Below are 17,332 nucleotides of genomic sequence, written 5' to 3' on the forward strand. Positions count from 1 at the left end.
ACAGCTATGTTAAGTGTTTGCGTGTACGGGATTGAGTGTGCTGCATGGGGCTGCATGAGCTCACAATGAATCACGGGAGGCAACTTATGAAAACCTACAATGATTCTGTCTAGCTGCCTTCAGGGATCAGAGATTCGAATAAAACTTCTGGCAGACATTTAAAGAGTGCTAGCCTCAAAATACTGCCCTTAAACACACATGGGCACCTACAGTTGGCACTCCTTATTTGAGCTTCCAGGGGAGATCACGAATTTAAAAAAAAAAAAAAAAAGAAGTAGAAGAAGTAAAAACAGTGCAGGCTATGCTGTTGACTGATACCAGTGGGGTGTGGCCCGACCCAGGTGCACACAAACCCTCCTGAATGGCAGAAATACAGCTGTGCTTGGCCATTTGAACGTGGCTAGTATGGGCCTGCTGCTGCTTAAACACCAGCAAACTGGGGAAGCATCTTTTGCACCAGCAACTGCTGGTGAAGGCTCAAGTCACTTCTGGCGTAGTTTTCTCTCTCTCTCCAAGAGGACTCTGTGTTGCAGACTATTAAACAATGCACTCTGCTTTCTTGTTTCTCTTTCTTTAAAGTGGGGGAAGGTGGGCAATGGGGAAGAGGGGTACTGAAATTTCAAAAGCAAACAAACAAATAAAAAAAAAAACAACCCACTCATAGAAACAATACTTGGTACTAACCTAGGAGACAATTGGAGGAATTGGGTGGGAGGCGAGATGATACAATATAAACACTGAAAATAACATGTTATCACTGCTCTCCCTCCCTCTCCTTCACACTCAAGTCCACTACAAGGAACCCCTGCCCAGCGCAAATACACACAGACTTTGTCCATTCACAGCCTCTCAAAATGACTATGCACACAAATCCAAGAACTGAGATGGCCAAAATGCAGCATCACACTTCAATTTCAGCAATTATCTACTATTTTTTTCCCATTAGATGGTTTCCAAAGAATTATTTGGAAACTGCTTTCTGAGCACTGATCACTCACGAGCCCCATGTGCGCCCCCAGAAACTCATCTGCCTTCCACCCTTTAAGCTGTGTTTGGGTGGCAACTGAAGCAAGCGGTTAGGCAGTGTCACCCAGTCAGCCACAGAACGAGAGCAAAACAAATTCAGTTAGAAGGCTCTGGAATGTCAAAACAAAAGCAAACAAAGAAAATGGCTCTATTTTAAGAAAAAAGGAATTATGCCCAATTTTGTAGGATCATAAGGAAGCTAGCTTGTATTTGTACCAGCAACCACCTGGGAAAATGTATGCCCTTTTACAAAATTAATAGCCAACAACTACAACAGACAGATCAGCAGACAAAAAAAAAAAAAAAAGAAGGAAAGAAAAAAAAAAGGCAGGGGCTTCTATTCTCCGTGTCACTAAAAAAATTTAAAAAAGCAAACAAACAAACACTCCAAAACTTAAATCAAGTACCACACAAGGCAGCTGTATCACAAAATGGGGGGAAATGTATTTCTGACATAATATTTCTGTCTTTAAAAAAAAAAAAGACATGGTATTCATGTGGAAAGTGTAATTCTCTTTCATTGTGGAATGCTGCTTTTTGTATAACCCTTTTAGACTTAGCTATTTTGCCACAATACTGTACAAAGCATTAAGGCAGGTAATGGTTATTATATTAATGCAGAATCATCTAAGTAGTCACTCATCAGCATAACTGTTCTTTCAGTAACAATACAACCACCTATTAAAATTTTAGCAAAAAAAAGAGGCCTCTTTAAAATGCAATTAGCATTTCATTTTTTATCATTTTGTTTATTACATTCTATCAAAGAGAGGCTATCTTTCTTTCACAAAGAATTGTTAAGGCCAATACTTGCCTGCCAGTCAGGAGTTATTTCCGGTTACCAACCCCAAGAAGCCATCTCCTGCAAAACTGAGTTCTTATTGTCTTTACATTAAAAACAAATGGTAAAATTCACATTTGTCTACAGGCAGGGAGTGGAGGCTGCCCTGTGAGTCTACACCATTTCCCAGGCAGCCAAGGTTAAGCCTCTAAGCGCCAACCTAATTGTTTTAGTTCTAATAAATATCAGCTTCATTTGCATAAAAATGTAAAGTTTACATAAATTAAATCGCTTCTCCCATTAGCAATTGTCAAATACAGGAAACAATAGGCTCTGCACATGAAAATAATCACTTGCTAAGAACTGATCTCTTCAACTTCCAAACCACTATTATTATTATTATTTGTTACTATTATTTAAATCGAAGAAAATGCCTTCTCTTTCCTTCCTCGATCTCACTTTTCTGTAGGTGGCTGGAAAACTGCTTAGTGTGGGTAAAATATTCTGATGTTTCAAATTAACAGAAGTAACAAAATCATTTTTAAGTGCTGAGTGCAGGAGATGGAAAGACTAGTCCAGAAAGTTCCTTAGAAAATATTTGACTCCCAGGACAGGGAATAGACTGGTTAAGTAAGTTCTCTTGAACTGAAACATTTTTACAAACAATGGCAGAGGCAGAAACTGCATCAACCCAGCTCAGAAACATGCACCATGAAGCAAGAAAAATCTGAAGATAGTTTTAGATCAATGGTTACTATTACATGGGGGAAAAAATTAAATGTTTACCTTCCCCCTAAAAAAAGATTTTTTTTCCAAAATTAAGAATTAAGTTGATAATTCTCCTTACTTTAAGATAACTAACCCAGAAAATTTCAAAATAAAGACATGTAAATATTTCCCCCATATTATTAGGGAGCACTGTAAGTGAATTCAAATATACAGGCTGGCCCAAATTAGATTACTCCGAGGTTGACCATGGATTTACCAAGGCGCTACCATTTTCCTTTTACCTGTTCAAGAATTACTTATGCAGTTTCTCACACGTTAACACCAGCACATTCACCTGATACATCACAGTTGAGCCAAGGGGTGCAAATGAGATTCTCATGAGAAAAAAAAAAACATCAGTTGCTGCTTTGACAATTTCTCTATTCATTGATTTATTTCTAATACGGATAAAAACCCAACCGAAAGCTCTTTACATGTGAAAGGTCAAAATACGTTTTTTAAAAGTGCCTTGTAAAAATCAACGCAAATGAGGGACCTGTGAGGACCTGCCTCACGAAGAAATGTAACAATTAAGAGCGACACAACAAAAAGCCATCTTCAGGGACAAGAAAGAAAAAATGAGAAAAACAAAAAGAAATTAAGCTGCCACGACCGTAACAGGTTAGATGAAAAAAATCAAATTTTAATGTATTCTCCCCTGTGTCATCTTGTTTTGTCAAGACATCAAATAGAATTGGCAAGTACAAAATAACAAGCCCTTGAGAAATCACAGAAGCTGACCTTTTTGATGTTGTTGATTTACCTTGTTCTCAGTTATTTGAACAATGATGTTTCAGATTTAAGGGCGAGATAAAGCTTAAGAATTAAACCATGATGCCGAGGTATTCTAAGAAGCTCACCGGCACACTTAGCCCGCACTTTCATTGATTAGTTGCTTTAACCCGATGTGAGCATGAGGCCTAACGCACAGGCTTGATACTCATTTTTTTCCCACTCTAAATTAATTTCCTCCCCAAACAACTGCCAGGTTGGAAGGACGCAGAAAAGGGGATCCCTTTCTGCCATCTGAATGGGGATGCCCAGGTTAGCCCTTCCCAGTGAGTCAAGGCCCTACAATGTACAGACAGATGTTTAGCAATGGAGGACCTGGGTTGTCTGGGTTAAATCAAAGGCAGTTGTCCCAACAACTGGATGCACAAGACAGGCATTCTGAAATACTCAAAACAGTTTTCAAGGAATACCATGCCGCCCCCCATTCACCCCCCCCCCAAAAAAAACCTTGCACCAAACAACAGTTTTAACTTACAGGGTCAAGACTTCCCTCGGTTATAACACTATGGTTAAGCACTGAACTAGACTCCTTGTCCCAAATCTAAACTAGAGGCACAGCTCGACATCTCAACAGCAACCCAAGTGCGAGCCTTCTACAAAATCTTAGGACAATGACACGTGCAGAATGACTCGTATGTACAGGCAGCTTCTACCAAGACATATACTGAACCAAAAAGATACAGCAGTTAAAAGCATCTGTTTTAAGGACACTAAAGCTAAATAAATGAGTGTTTGCAAGCACTAGAAATTATAACGACCAAGCCAGCAAAGAAGGCTGTTTGATGACTGCAACTCCTTGATACTGACCGCAGAGCTTCACATGCGACACACAGAGAGACACAATGTATGTGTTCAGTCACTCTAACCTTTTCTGGTCAACTGTTGCTAAGGTTTTTTTCCTTGACTGTAAATCACAAGGAACTACCTCAAGGGGCTCGTCACTGATTACTGTTTCCCCAGTTACTCAGAGCGTCGTTCTAAGGTTCCCCTTTAGTGATGTCCGTCCACAACGAGACCACATAATAAAATGAATTTCTCCATGCTTCCTCTCTGCCAATACAAACTGTACTCAAATGTTAGTAGGAGCTGCGAATCTGGCCACCACATTCTCTCCTGATCGGCACAGAAACCCAGTAATTCAAACGCCACTCCCGCCACGCTAGCCACGACAGAGCTGGACTTCGATTGCTTTTAATTCATCTAGGTTTTAATGTCCCTGTCTCTTGCCATTGTGTGGAGGCTGGCTGAAAAGTTGCAGAACTGGTCAGTGTCATAAAGGAGTTTATCTTTCAAGTGACAGCCCCTGACAATGTACAAATACAAGGCTGCGATGGAGAAGGTTTGTTTTTAAGGTACATTTAACTGCAAACAAAAAAAAAAAAAGAAAGATTTTTTTTTTTTCCAAATCCACCACTCCTATCGTAAGTAAACTGTAAGTCATCACAGTTTACCAACTGAGCAAGGTTACGCAACACTGCATGCCTTTAGATGCACTGCTCTAGCTGGTGGAGATTTAATTAAGATCGCAGCCTCTAAAATCCCTGTCAAATGAAAATTCAGAGAAGACAATACTCTATATAGCTTCATGCACAAGGTTGCCATTCCATCCCTGAAAAAATTTATATGAGTTAACCCACGTTTCTACGGCTGCAGACAAAAGTTCACTAATTTTATTTTCTTTTGACACTTAAGTTGTTTTCTATTGTCTGCCATGAGATCATTCCCTGCCAGGGAAGGAAGGGGGGGGGAAGAAAACGAGAGTGAGACACACTGCAGAAAATGCAGTTGACATTATTATCCGACATTATCATAGCTTAGCTATGATGTCATCAATTTTCATATAAGCAATCCCAACTCAAAAGTTTCATCTGATGAAATATGTTTATTAAAAAACACAGCACAAAAGCCTACCTTCTCTTTCAATTACTTGGGATTAAATCACCGAAAGGCCGTGTTTCTCCTTTCTCTAAACAGCCAACTTTCTGTTAAGACAAGCTGCAGATTTGGGAGGAAAGGTAGTTCTTCAGGCAAACTGGCAAATACAAAGTCCACTCCTAGCATTCTTTCTGTAGAGTCCTTACAGTTGGAAAACAAGGATGTTTGATTCATTTTTATCTCTTCTACACTAGAATTGACCCGTGCTAATTTGTCTTGAAGGGGAAAAAAAAAACTGTGGCTTGGTGGTATTTTACCTAGTCAAATGCATTTTAATTTGCATCATTTTGATATTTGGTTGCTTATGTCATCATGCCTTCGAAGTGACAGGTGCTTGCCGTCTCACTCCTCACGGCCACTAGACAAATAACTGTCTTGCCTGAAAGGGCTAATGCAGTACTAATGAACAATAAATCAACTTCGATTATCAAGTGTCAGCCACAGAGTTCTACCACATCCCAGTGACTCTGGCAGCCAGTGTCTGGGCAGGCAGTCTGTATTTTGGTTTCATTTTTACACACTTTTCATCGAAATGTGTCAGGCAGCTACAAAAAACCACATAAAATAGAGATTCCCCCCCCCCCCCCGCCCCATGCTGCAAAATTCCTCGCCTTGATTTGTTTTACTGAGCGCTGAATCTGAAACATCCAAGATAGTCTGCTATTCTTTTAAGCAGCAATAACAGCAACACATCAAATAAATCCTGAAGTAGATTCTTAACCTGATTATGTTCGAGCTCTCTTTGACACTGACAGGAGTTTGTAACACTTTACCACATGCACCTTCTTTAACTGCATATGTATATACGTACATATAACACACATATGCATATATACACATACGTATGCATATGTATGTCTTCATGGAAAATATCTCACAAACAAATACACAGAGCAAAAAGGGTCGCCTCGGAAATAAATTAGTCACTTGCATCTTTAACTGAAAATAAAAAATGAAATCAGCTTTTTACCCTAACTTCCTAATGATAAAATACATGTAAGGTTTTTCCCCCCTTAGGCAGATTAGTCACTGATAGTATGATTCACGTTTCCTGTTATCAGCCTTATTTTTCCCCCAAATGTGTCACTTTCAGAATGTTGGAATCTATGGAAATGAGGTGATTTGCATTTTTAAATGGGCTTGATTAGAACATTTGGTCTGTGTGGACGAGCATGTAACAATTATCAGACATTTTAGTTGCAACCGGAAGGCCTTGAAGGAGTTAACCCCAGGGAGGAAGAGACTGCATGTGCTGGGTTCTGAAACTACCATCCTTTTCCTAAAGGTCCTCAGCTTCCCATCACCATTCTTGGGAGGGGAAAGAAAAAGTCCCTTGCAGTTCGAAGAGTTTAGTTAGCTACACTGAAGGCCAGTTCGGACGGGAGTTCACGATGACAAGCCTTCAGCCTCCGGCCCTTCCAACCCAAACCTTGCTCACTACTTTATGAACGTGGCCAAGGAAAGCCAGAGTGGATGCGAATCTCGAACCTGCCGGAGTGCAGGGCACAGCATGCCTGCCTGCTGAGGTGCTGGGCTCTCTCCTTCCTTTCCCTCCCTCCTTACCGTGGGTGCGAACTCCTTGTAAATCAACAGCTAAGCTGCAAAGACAGACGCCTGGACAGACAGAAACAAACTACCAGAAGCCAAAGAAACCGCCACACTGGTTCCACTGAGACGGAAGGGTTTTCTATTTCACACGCTCTGAGAGTGACATTAATCACATACCCCACATGGATGCCCCCCGAGTGGTGTGGAGGGATGGCACCGAGGGATATAGCCAAAAGGGCTTTACCAAAGTGGCTGCGCGAAGGCCACACCAGCGGTAAATGAATCGCCAACACCGGGGAAAGAGGCAGAGGGAAAGAGAGAAATACACGCAGGACTTCCTCCAACTCCCAACTCCACTTCACCCAGGAACAATTTTTAAAAAGAGACAAGAGAGCTTAACAGACAGCGAGGGAGATTTGTGTCCAGGACCCACAGGCCTGACTTCCCACCCTTCTGTTCCTCTCCGCCTCCACTTCCAGAGCGCAACTCCGCTCCAAGTTGATCGACAGCGCCCGGGCTGGGGCTGCCGAGCCTGAGAGTCAAGTTGAAGGCTGCGGGGCGCCCCTGCCTTCCCTGGCGAGGTCCCCGGAACCCTGGGAAGCTGGCAGCGCACAGCCCGGGATGATGGGGTGGGTTGGGGGAGAGGAGGAGGAGGACAAGGAGGAGGAAGCGAAGCGGGGCAAAGACGGAGGAGGACCGGGACCAACCTGACACTCTCCATGTAGCCGCCAGGCGCGCGCAGCCGGCTCGGGGCGCCCGCGCGGGGCCGGGCTGGGTCCGGCGGCCTCGGTGCAGGCGGACTGCACGCGCAAGGGGCGCTCGGGCTCGCGGGCTGCCGCGCCGCGCCGCGCCGCGCCCACCCGCCCCGCCTTGCTCCACCAATCACAACCCGCCTCTAAACACCCCGCGCCGCCGCTGCGCCCCACACAATGGGCTCCGCCCGCGCCCCGCGCCCCGGCCCCCTCCGCGCGCGGCAGGTGAAACCGACGCTCGGCCCCGCCGCCCGCCTTTTGTCTCCCTAGCAACTCCTCTTTAATTGCTGTTAACCCGGTGACCCCCCTCGGGCTGACGTCTGGGCCGGAGCCGGGCTCCTCGCCGGGGCGCGCATCTCCTCTCCCCCCCACCCCTCTCTCCCTCTCTCTCTCTCTCTCTCTGCGCCCTGGGCCCCCGCTGCCCAGCCAGCTTTGGGGAAAGGGCTTGTTTGCTTCCCTCTTTGAAACTGACAAAGAGTTGTCCTAACCTTCGGGGACGCTGAGCAGGAGGGCCACCCATGCGCCCGCCTCCAAGCAAGCCCACAGCCCCGGCTTCTCCGAGCTACCGAAGCGGCCCAGGGGCAGGGTTGCGGGGCGCTCGACTGCGCCTTTCCTCGAAAACCCGCTTCGGTGGAGAAGTTTCGCTTCACGTCGGTAGTGGGGCCCAGCCTTAGTCTCCCAGCCACCTTTGCCGATCCAGAGGCCGCTTCACAAAGTGTGCCTGTGCACGCAGGGAAGGAACCCTACGTGGGGCTCCAAATAATCCGCAACCCAACGTGCCTCGTCGCTACTTCCCCTCTAGAACGACAGCTGCCACACGTTTGCTAAGAAATAATTCTTGAAATTCCTTTCTTATTTATGCAACATCAGCCACAACAAAAGCGCCTCTCAACAGGCACTTTGAAATGACCTCGGGTAGAAACACTCACTGCTTAGATGCGGCGAGCGAAAAGCAGTGTTGCTTTTTTCTTCTTTCAAGTCACCAATAATGCTAAACTTTGTTGGCTCAAGTGGCAGGATTTAAGTGGCAGGTTATCCTAGTATGAGCAGTCTCAGAAATCACGTCTCGATTTTGCCATTTGCAAACTTAGAGAACTTTCTGGTTTGTGTAGTTAGTTACTTAAAAAGACCAAAACAACAACAAACAACAAAACTAACCAAAACATTTTTTTTTATTTTCTTTAACAAGGAAACAACAGTAATATCAATGATTACTCACTTCTCTTCAATATGAATTTTTTTTTTTAAGTAACACCGCTTAACCTAGTAGATTTCCAGGGCTCTTACTTGAAAGTATTTTCCAATTTGAGGTGTATTAAACGCAGGTTGCTATGAACCAGAAAGTAAGCATACTGGTAAAATTTCTAATCAAGAAAACACCTGGACTTCAGTGAGGTCAGCAGGGCTAGACTTTCCCCCAGCCAGGGAATCTGGTTGGAAAATGCGAGAGCCTCCCACCCCTCACCTTCCACATCTCTTCAGTTGTTAAATGGGTTTAGTGGACACCACTCTCCACACTGAAGTGTTTTATGTCAGATAACAAATTTATTAATGGCCTTTGTTTTTCTTCCAGGTCACAGATATGTCGCCCAACCCTTTCATGAATATTCAATGAAGAACCCCAGGGCGGCTTTGGGGAGAGGGGTGAGAGAAGGGTCTTGAATCTGACAGAACGCCCTCACCCCTCAATCAGTAGAACTCTTGGGTTTTAAAGAAACAGGTTGCTTCTTCCAGAAGGGCAGGCAGGAGCCCCAAAGTAGGAAATGAAAATAGAGGAAGTTTTCCTCAAACCAACACCCCCTCAGAAAGTAAAAACAGCCATTTTGAAACATACAGTGATATATTTTTTTAAAAAAAAAAAAATTTGAGAGTGAACAAGTGTGAACAGAGCTGGGGTGAGCTGGAAACGTGTTCCCTCCAGCCTGAGATCTGCTGGAGCATCCAGAAAACTCATGCCTGCTTTGACAAGTAGGGCTACCTCCATGCAGGTCAGTGCCTATCAGTTAATAGTCACTAGGAGCTCCAAAACAAACAGTAAACAAACAGGCAAACAACAACATTACAGACGCACGCACAGGGCCCAGCTGTGGAGGCCAGCCTTACATGAAATAATTACAGAGTGACGCAATGCCAATGGGAACTCAGCTGCTAAATTGCATGGTGGTGGCTGGGAGCACCATGGGACTGCGGAGCAGGAGGGAGCACTGAGAGGCCTGGTAAGGCCCCTTGGGGAAGTTGTGTGTGAAGGGTTCATGGTTTGGATAAGAGGGTAGGAGACCAGGCAGAGGGAAATGGCTGAGCAACCCGCCCAGAGAGAGGCCACCTGGAGCCCAGGCCACCCTCTCCAAACAGATATATGATATAGTGACTCAGGCTAGTTGTGGGTAAGGAATCGCCCCACCAGTGAGAAACCTGTGTTCCTTTGTAGGAGTCTGGGATATTTTGGTTAATCTTGGGAATCCTAGGCTGGCCTCATGAGGTTTTGGGCCCTGGCATTCAGGGAGAATTGTTACATTCCATGCCTTGAGGAAAATATATAAATATTGAACCTCCCAGCGACAGAGCAGTCATAATTCCTGCCATTTTTCATCACCTTCAACACAAAGTTGTTTGGGAAAAGCTAAGGCAAAAAAGGCAAAGGCAAAAAAGAAAAAACAGGAAGGAAAACAATTAGGTTTATTGTGGGGGCGTTAGCTTGGTTACTCAACCCAGGAGCTGATGCAGCTGTAACTTGAATGGAAATTGCCATCCCATTTTTCAGAGGGAAAAACTGAGACTCAGTACTATAAACTGAGAGCCAAGGCTTGGTGGTCAACATGTCTGTAATACCAACACTTGGGAGGTAGGGCCAAGAGTTCATGGTTATCCTCAACTGCATAACAAGTTCCAGGCCAGCTTGGGCTCCATGACAATTTGTCTCAAAACAGAAAAACAAAAACAAACAAACAACAAACCAGAAAGGCAAAGTGGTTTTTGTTTCCCCATGAGTCAAACCATGAGTCTACAAAGGCAAAACAGACACTGGGGGTGAGGGGAGCCTGGTTACACAGACAGGATACCCGAGGTAGGGGTGGGGGAGGCTCATGTTTAAGGAAGAGCGAAGGAAACGATAAATACTGTACTTAAAAATATTTTTGATGCCCACATCCTAACACCCACAACAGACACAGTCTTGTTCAAACACCACATATTAAGAAACCTGTCAGTTGCTAAATGAGTCCATTGTACACCGGCTGTGCACTTAAGACCAGATTACTGTGATCCCATACCAAACTCTAACCACCAAATAATACACCTGGGACTGGAGTGGGACGTTCTGTTTGGTTTCGTGGAGCCTCAGCCTTGAACACGGAGGAAAGTGAAAGGTCTCACTGCCCTGTTCTGAGCTGGGAACGGAGACAGGACGTGTTGAAGGAAGAGGCAGAAGGAACATCCCCTCATGACATTATTCGACATGTTGATAAATGGTGCCACAGCAGAGACGTAGACACGGTCACGGGGCTCTGGCCCACGTACTTCTCAGCATCTGCTTGGCCAGAGCGGCTTGCATACAGTCAGAGGAAGGACGCAGTGATGGGTCCAAAAATGAACTGTGTGTCTGAGAGGCCAAAATCTAATGCAAGCTCATGGTCTCCTTCCAAACAATGGTTGCATTAACACTCCTCCTCCCCCTGCCACTTTTTCATTAATTTAGTAGAGTACCCAGAATAGAATGACAAAAAAAATCTAGCAAGTGATTCTTTTTCTGAGGCCAGGGCATAGAAATTTTAGGTCCTTCTCCATCCAGCTGCACGTCTGATGGACTGCCAGAGAGACCTGCTTCCTCAGAACAAACTCCCGGCAGCATTCTCCAAAGACCACCAGCGGGGCCAGCCAATTAGAGTTTCTAAATTGCAACAGCCATGCCCCATTCCTGAGATTTGGGCATTTGTCTCTAAGGAGGCTCGTTTCTGTCTTGATTTAAGCGGTGCTTTTACTTAAAAATATAAATTAATACATCATCCATCTGCAGGGAGCTGGAGCAGTTAGCTGCCTATCGATACTGTTTATGTCGCTGCTATGTCTACGTTGACAATAAGACTAATTATGTTGTTTTCCATCTGTGCCTGTTAGTTTGGCCAAAGGAAAAGCCTCCGCAGCACAGGAGTTCAAGTTTCTCTTTTATGACAGTCTCCAAATTACCATTCACATCTTCACCAAATGCAACATTCTATAATGTCGGCGTCCCTGGGTAATTGATATGCATACACAGTAGGACTTAGCAACACTTAAGGGACTTATAAGGGGTACGTGAGCTATGCAAAAACATTTAGAAGAGAAAATGTTTTAAAATTCTTCGCTGAGACCCTGTCTCAACAAGAAGGAAAGAAAGAAAGAGAAGGAAAAAAAAAACTCCTTCACGATAAATGTGAAGACATTCCTAAGCATCAAAGTAAATAAATTCATCCAACCTCTCGGACCCAGCATCCAATTGACTAATAAATTACCCTCTCTTGTTTATGATAAAACTATAATCCCTTGCTTTAACATGATATGAAATTTATTAGTGTGCTGCTTCAGCTACGGGGTTGCAACAGATTACATGGATATGTGTTAAATTCTCAAAACTGTGCATGTCCTAGGGCAGGAGAGAATTCCCCCATGGAGGAGTCAGGATCACCACCAAATGACACTCTTCATGTCCTCTCCCAAGAGTGACAGCATCTATGGCTCCCCTACATGTTAACCCTGGGCAGGAAGCTTACCAGGGAGAGGGCACTGAACAGGAATGATAAGAGGGCTCTTGGGGGGAATGAAATTCCTTTTTAATTTTTTTTAACGCTTAATTATGTAGAAACACGCTGATACCAGATGAAGCCACTGACCACCGTTAGTGGAGTCAGCTTTTCAGGAGGCCTGTGGTGTGAGCGTGCTACAGGCGGGCTAAGAGGCAGGGGAGCATGTCCCATCTTGCCCTGGAGACAAAGCTTACAGATCCTCCTCCTATGCCACGCCACCCTCCTCTGACCCTGGGTTGACACACCCTCGTGTCAAAACCTTCTTTACGCCTGCCCTCTGCTGGTAAGCCTGCCAGGGTTAGGAAATTTCATCTATCTCAACTTATCTGGAAGACAACTTCTAAGAGACAGACAGAGGGAAGGCGTGTAAGGATCTATGAACTAACATGCGCACATTAAGAGACTGAAGCAAAGCAGAGGGGGTGGGTGGGCAGGGGCGCCTGCAGCGAAATATGGTCCTTTTTAATGGGCAAACCAACATTCAGCTATTCTACTGCCTGCTGGCTCAGGGCTCAGGGCTCAGCAGTGCAAACTCTTATGTTTTAGCTTGCCTAGGAGAGCAACCTGCATGACTGCCGGGCATCCTGCCTTCTCTTGCACACTCTCCAGGGAGAATATGTCAGCGCATTTTCTATAAAACACCTTCTTAGCAGTAATGGGCCACTGTTCCCATTTCAATAGTCTCTAAAATTTCATGATTTAGTATTTCAGCTGAGTCAAGTTCAAGTTTTCTTCTGGCATTCAGAAAGAAGATCCATAAAAGGAGGAGGGCTCTCTCGTGCCTGTCCCATAAGTGAAAAAAACATTTGAATCATTAGCTAGAAAGACACCCCCACCCCCACCCCGCCACCCCGCAAAGAAAGGGATACTGCACTTCAGGCTCTATCCAGCTACCCAGTACTTGGAGACCAGCCTCGGGGCTGCAGGAGGGCTCTGGCTTTTAGAGGGTAAATTTCCACAGTGGAGTTCTGGGATTTAGAAGTGCAACCCCTGTCGGTGTCAATGGGAAGCATGAGGCTTGCACAAATCCCTGCATAGCATCACAAAAATACATCTCAGGATGGGAAAATGAAGCTTAGTGTTGCAACCTCAGAAGCATTGGGAAAGTCGCACCCCTGACAGCGCATTTGATGCCAAGCGAATGCTCTTAGAAACAGCACCCAATCCGGTGGACAATAAACCTTACACCAGGGAAGCCCACACAGGGCCGTGGAATCCCCTCCAAAGATAATTGCCTTCCACAGAGTGTGGCAAAGAAACCACTACATGGAAAACGGTTTCTGTAGCCCAGAAGCTTTGGACAGCTCGCTTTTCTTTCCTTAATAGTCAGCGATCTCACACACACAGACACTTAACCCTCTACCTTTAAGAGTAGCCATAGCAAAGTGCAAGAGTGTATCTGCTTCTAGAGAGAAAAGTTAAGAGGCTCGCTCTGGGAGTGGGAGAAGGAAGCAGAGGCTGGAGGGAGAAAGTGTCCACAGGAACAGGAGCATGGGAAGGGAACCTAAGCGGTGCATCCTCACAGGCAACCTTGGACTCCCCAGGCCAGTCTTTGAAGGCTCATTAAGTTTCCAGACAGCTCCAGGTTAGAGCACATCCAACAGGCACAGAAAGAGGCGGGCAGAGGACTTCCCATCCAAAGTGGGCCTCGGGTGGTCTGGATCTCGTTCCTGACATGGTCAAGAGTGAATACTGTAGCTGGGCGCAAATCATATCTTTTCTTAGGGTCTACATATTTCCCCGCAGACAAAGAGACAGATGAATGGAAGAGGGCCCAACTGACCTTAATCTGTAGGTATAGTCCTATGTAAAACAACCAGAACACAGTGTAAGGACACAAAGAGGGGTAGAGAGATGGCTCAGCAGTTAAGAGGACTTGTTGCTCTGGCAGAGGATCTGGATTTAGTTTCCAGTACCCATGTGACTTCTCACAATCATATGTGACCCCAGTTCCAGGGGATCTGACATCCTGTCTTGACTTCCTTGGGTACCAGGTACCCATATCGAACACAAACATACATGTAAGAACACACACACACACACACTCCATGTTACAGAAAGAAATGGTAGATATAGTGGCGCACACCTATGATCCTAGCACCGGGATAGAAAGCGAACAGTTCATGGCCACCCTCTAACACATGGCAAATTTAAAGCTAGCTGGGTAGTACAGCCCCCGTCTCAAAACAAATCAAACAACAACAGCAAAAGGTAGCATGTGTTTTAGAGTTTGGGAATCACCAAGTCACCAGTAAGGAAGGCAAAGAGCAAGAACCATAAATACAATTGTTTGCAGCCTTGACCGGAATTGTCATCTGAAAAATAAATCCTATTATCTGGGCGTGGTAATACACACCTGCAGTCCCATGACTAGAAAGGCTGAGGCAAGAGGGGCATGCATTTGAGGCAAACCTGGGTAAGTAACAAGGCCTGCTCACAGAAACAAACAAAACCCAACAAGAAAAGATGCAGGGGTGAGAGGGTGGAGGGCACAAGGGAAGAAATACCCGCAGCTGTGTTGCATGGACTACGGCACCTTCATCCACATGCTTGACGACGTGATGGGTTCTGCAGAGACAAGGTCGCAGATGTAGACACGAGATGCCCTAATTTCCAAACACAGTGGCAATCATTGGGCATGTAACTTTTCTCCTCTCTTCCTTAGCCACCCGGCTTGGTCTGTGTCCATTGCCTGAAGCCTCCTCCCACCAAAATAATTTCTGAATTTCCTCCCCAAGCCATTCACTGCTTCTGTGTCGTCCCGGAAATAGGTGAAGGGCCAGTGTCATGCATCAGGAGGATGTTGGGAATGACAGGCTCAAAGCCTCCCCTAAGGCCGGACTGCAGGGGAAACAACCTTTGCTGAGACACCAGGTCCCTTCTGAATCAAAGAGCTCTGGAGAAAACACACACACCGAAAGTATGCAGTCCTGCCTGCAGGCCGATTATGGATTCTTTGTATTATTGCAAACGGCATTTCATTCTTCATGAGGAAAAAGAGCAGATGAAGCAGGAAGCTTTCAGGTCATATAGAACTTCCCTCTTTTCAAACAAATAAGGCATTGTGTCTGAACAATAGGAGGGATGTCTAATTGATCTTAATTAAATTCCCTGATGTCCAGTTTTTGAGATGGGTCAGGGCACATCTATGTAATGTCACAACCCAACAGGCCAGAACTCTGGGACTGAAGGGCACTGTGGTTAACTGTTCGCTGACACCCTCCAGCATCAGTCAGCATTCACCATCATCCGCCAGCATCCGCCAGTCTACCCTCCTACTTCAGTATCTTGCTTCTACCCTTCTCCACCCCAGGTTAAACCTGACCTCTTGGTGGACAGGGTCTCAAAGCTCAACCTCAGCAGCTGCAATGCCTCACCAGGGCCAGTCTTCCAGTGGTGCCATGCCCTGCCACAACATCCCACGAAACAGGGCTCTGTCTGTACCCACTGCCCCCTGGAGATGGTGATTTGGAGTTACAGCAAGAGATGTGGGTCAGAACTCCACAGAAGGTATTGCTTACCGCTGAATCATAGAAGTACATTTTGCATTTCTTCATCCACATTAGAAGCAATTATCTGCCTCACAGTGGGTAGACATTGCAACATTCTTTTGCACAGGTGTTAGTGTGCCAGTGTGAATGTCTCCAAAGTTTGGCGAGCCCCAGACATATGTCTACAGGCCCTCTGATTCTGGTAACAGTAGGGGATTCCTGTGCAGTCATTTTGAATGACAGAGCTGAGGCAGGACTCTCTAACCATTCTCACCTCTAGAACTCCAGCTTTCTCACTGGGCAGCCTTTATGCTATCTGTGGAGCTCGGGAGACTTAAAGGCAAGAGGCAAGAAAACCAACAACAAAAGACCATAGCCAGTCCTAAACAGGGAGGTGATGGGAATCCTATAAAGAGATCACTGAGGGTCATAGATGGAGGTTATGTCCTAGGACTTTGACAAAGAATCTGGCAAATTAAAGGAAAATGAAAAGTGGCGTGGAACCTGGCAACATGACTGAAGATAAAACCAGAGGTAACCATGGAAGCGTGTGATGCCCATAGCATCTCCGGTACCTCCTCCTCATCAGCAGAAAGGCATGAAGCACAGACTGGTATACCCACTTAACAGATAGATAGATAAAGGCTCCAAGACTTTAAATAACTTATCCAATATCTTATCGTGAGCAAGTGGAGAGTTGGGACTTAAGGATCCATAACACTCCCCTAGAGATGAGCCTGGGGCTAGATGTAAGCCGAGGACACAGGCCAATCCAGTTTGATTCCCTTGGAAGACAAATGTGACCACAGATCATCAGCTGATGGGTACAAATTAATCCTAAAGTTGTATCCTTTATGCTTTTTAGACGAATGTCCCGGGGCAGTCCTCAAAAAGGCTCGCAGGATGAAGGATTAAGAAGACTGAGGGGCTGAGACAACTGGCACATGCATTCCTTTGATTAGGGGGCTCTTCCCACTCCTTTCTATTGGGGGAGAGACTTGGCTACCCACCTCCTTCCAACACATGGCTAGACAGACACCAACCAGTGGCTGTGGCCCTACATGGTGCCTGCCTATACTTTTGGTAAATATCCAATCTCCCTATGCCTCAGTTTCCTCAAACTTCAATTACCAGGGGCTTAGAGAACATGGAACAGGTCACCACTTGGGGTTCTGTCAACAGTGAAATTCTTCCCACTGCTGTCATTGGCATCACACACAACTTTCTTCCTTGACCATAATGAATTTCCACAAACCAAAATATGATTTCAGGCCTCGGGGCTTCTTATATTCCTAAGTGGGGGAAGGTATATCCAAACTTCCAAAATGCCCCTGTGCAGTAACTCTTTATGCAATAAAAGAAGACAATTTGGTTGGTTTGTGCTTGAAATCTAAGGTTACTAGAACAGGAAACAGCTCCCTGAGGGCAAAAAAGCCACCTCATTTGAATGCCCAGCTGACT

General features: G+C 45.3%; 1 protein-coding gene across 13 annotated transcripts in view; it reads right to left on the bottom strand.

Annotated features, from left to right (window-relative positions):
* Foxp1 (forkhead box P1) overlaps positions 1–17,332 on the bottom strand; it is a 622,100-nt gene that overhangs the window by 94,783 nt on the left and 509,985 nt on the right. Inside the window, exon 1 of one of the 13 annotated variants that reach the window (XM_050149377.1) lies at positions 7,558–7,714. The exons of the other annotated variants lie outside the window; for them this stretch is intronic. The gene's annotated coding sequence lies outside the window, so the exon portion shown is untranslated. Of the gene's footprint in view, positions 1–7,557; positions 7,715–17,332 lie in introns of those variants that run through there. 13 annotated transcript variants of the gene reach the window in all.

The sequence above is a fragment of the Alexandromys fortis genome, unplaced genomic scaffold, assembly GCF_014885135.2.
Source record: "Alexandromys fortis isolate MF-2015 unplaced genomic scaffold, M_Fortis_MF-2015_v1.1 scaffold_48, whole genome shotgun sequence".
Lineage (NCBI taxonomy): Eukaryota > Metazoa > Chordata > Mammalia > Rodentia > Cricetidae > Alexandromys > Alexandromys fortis.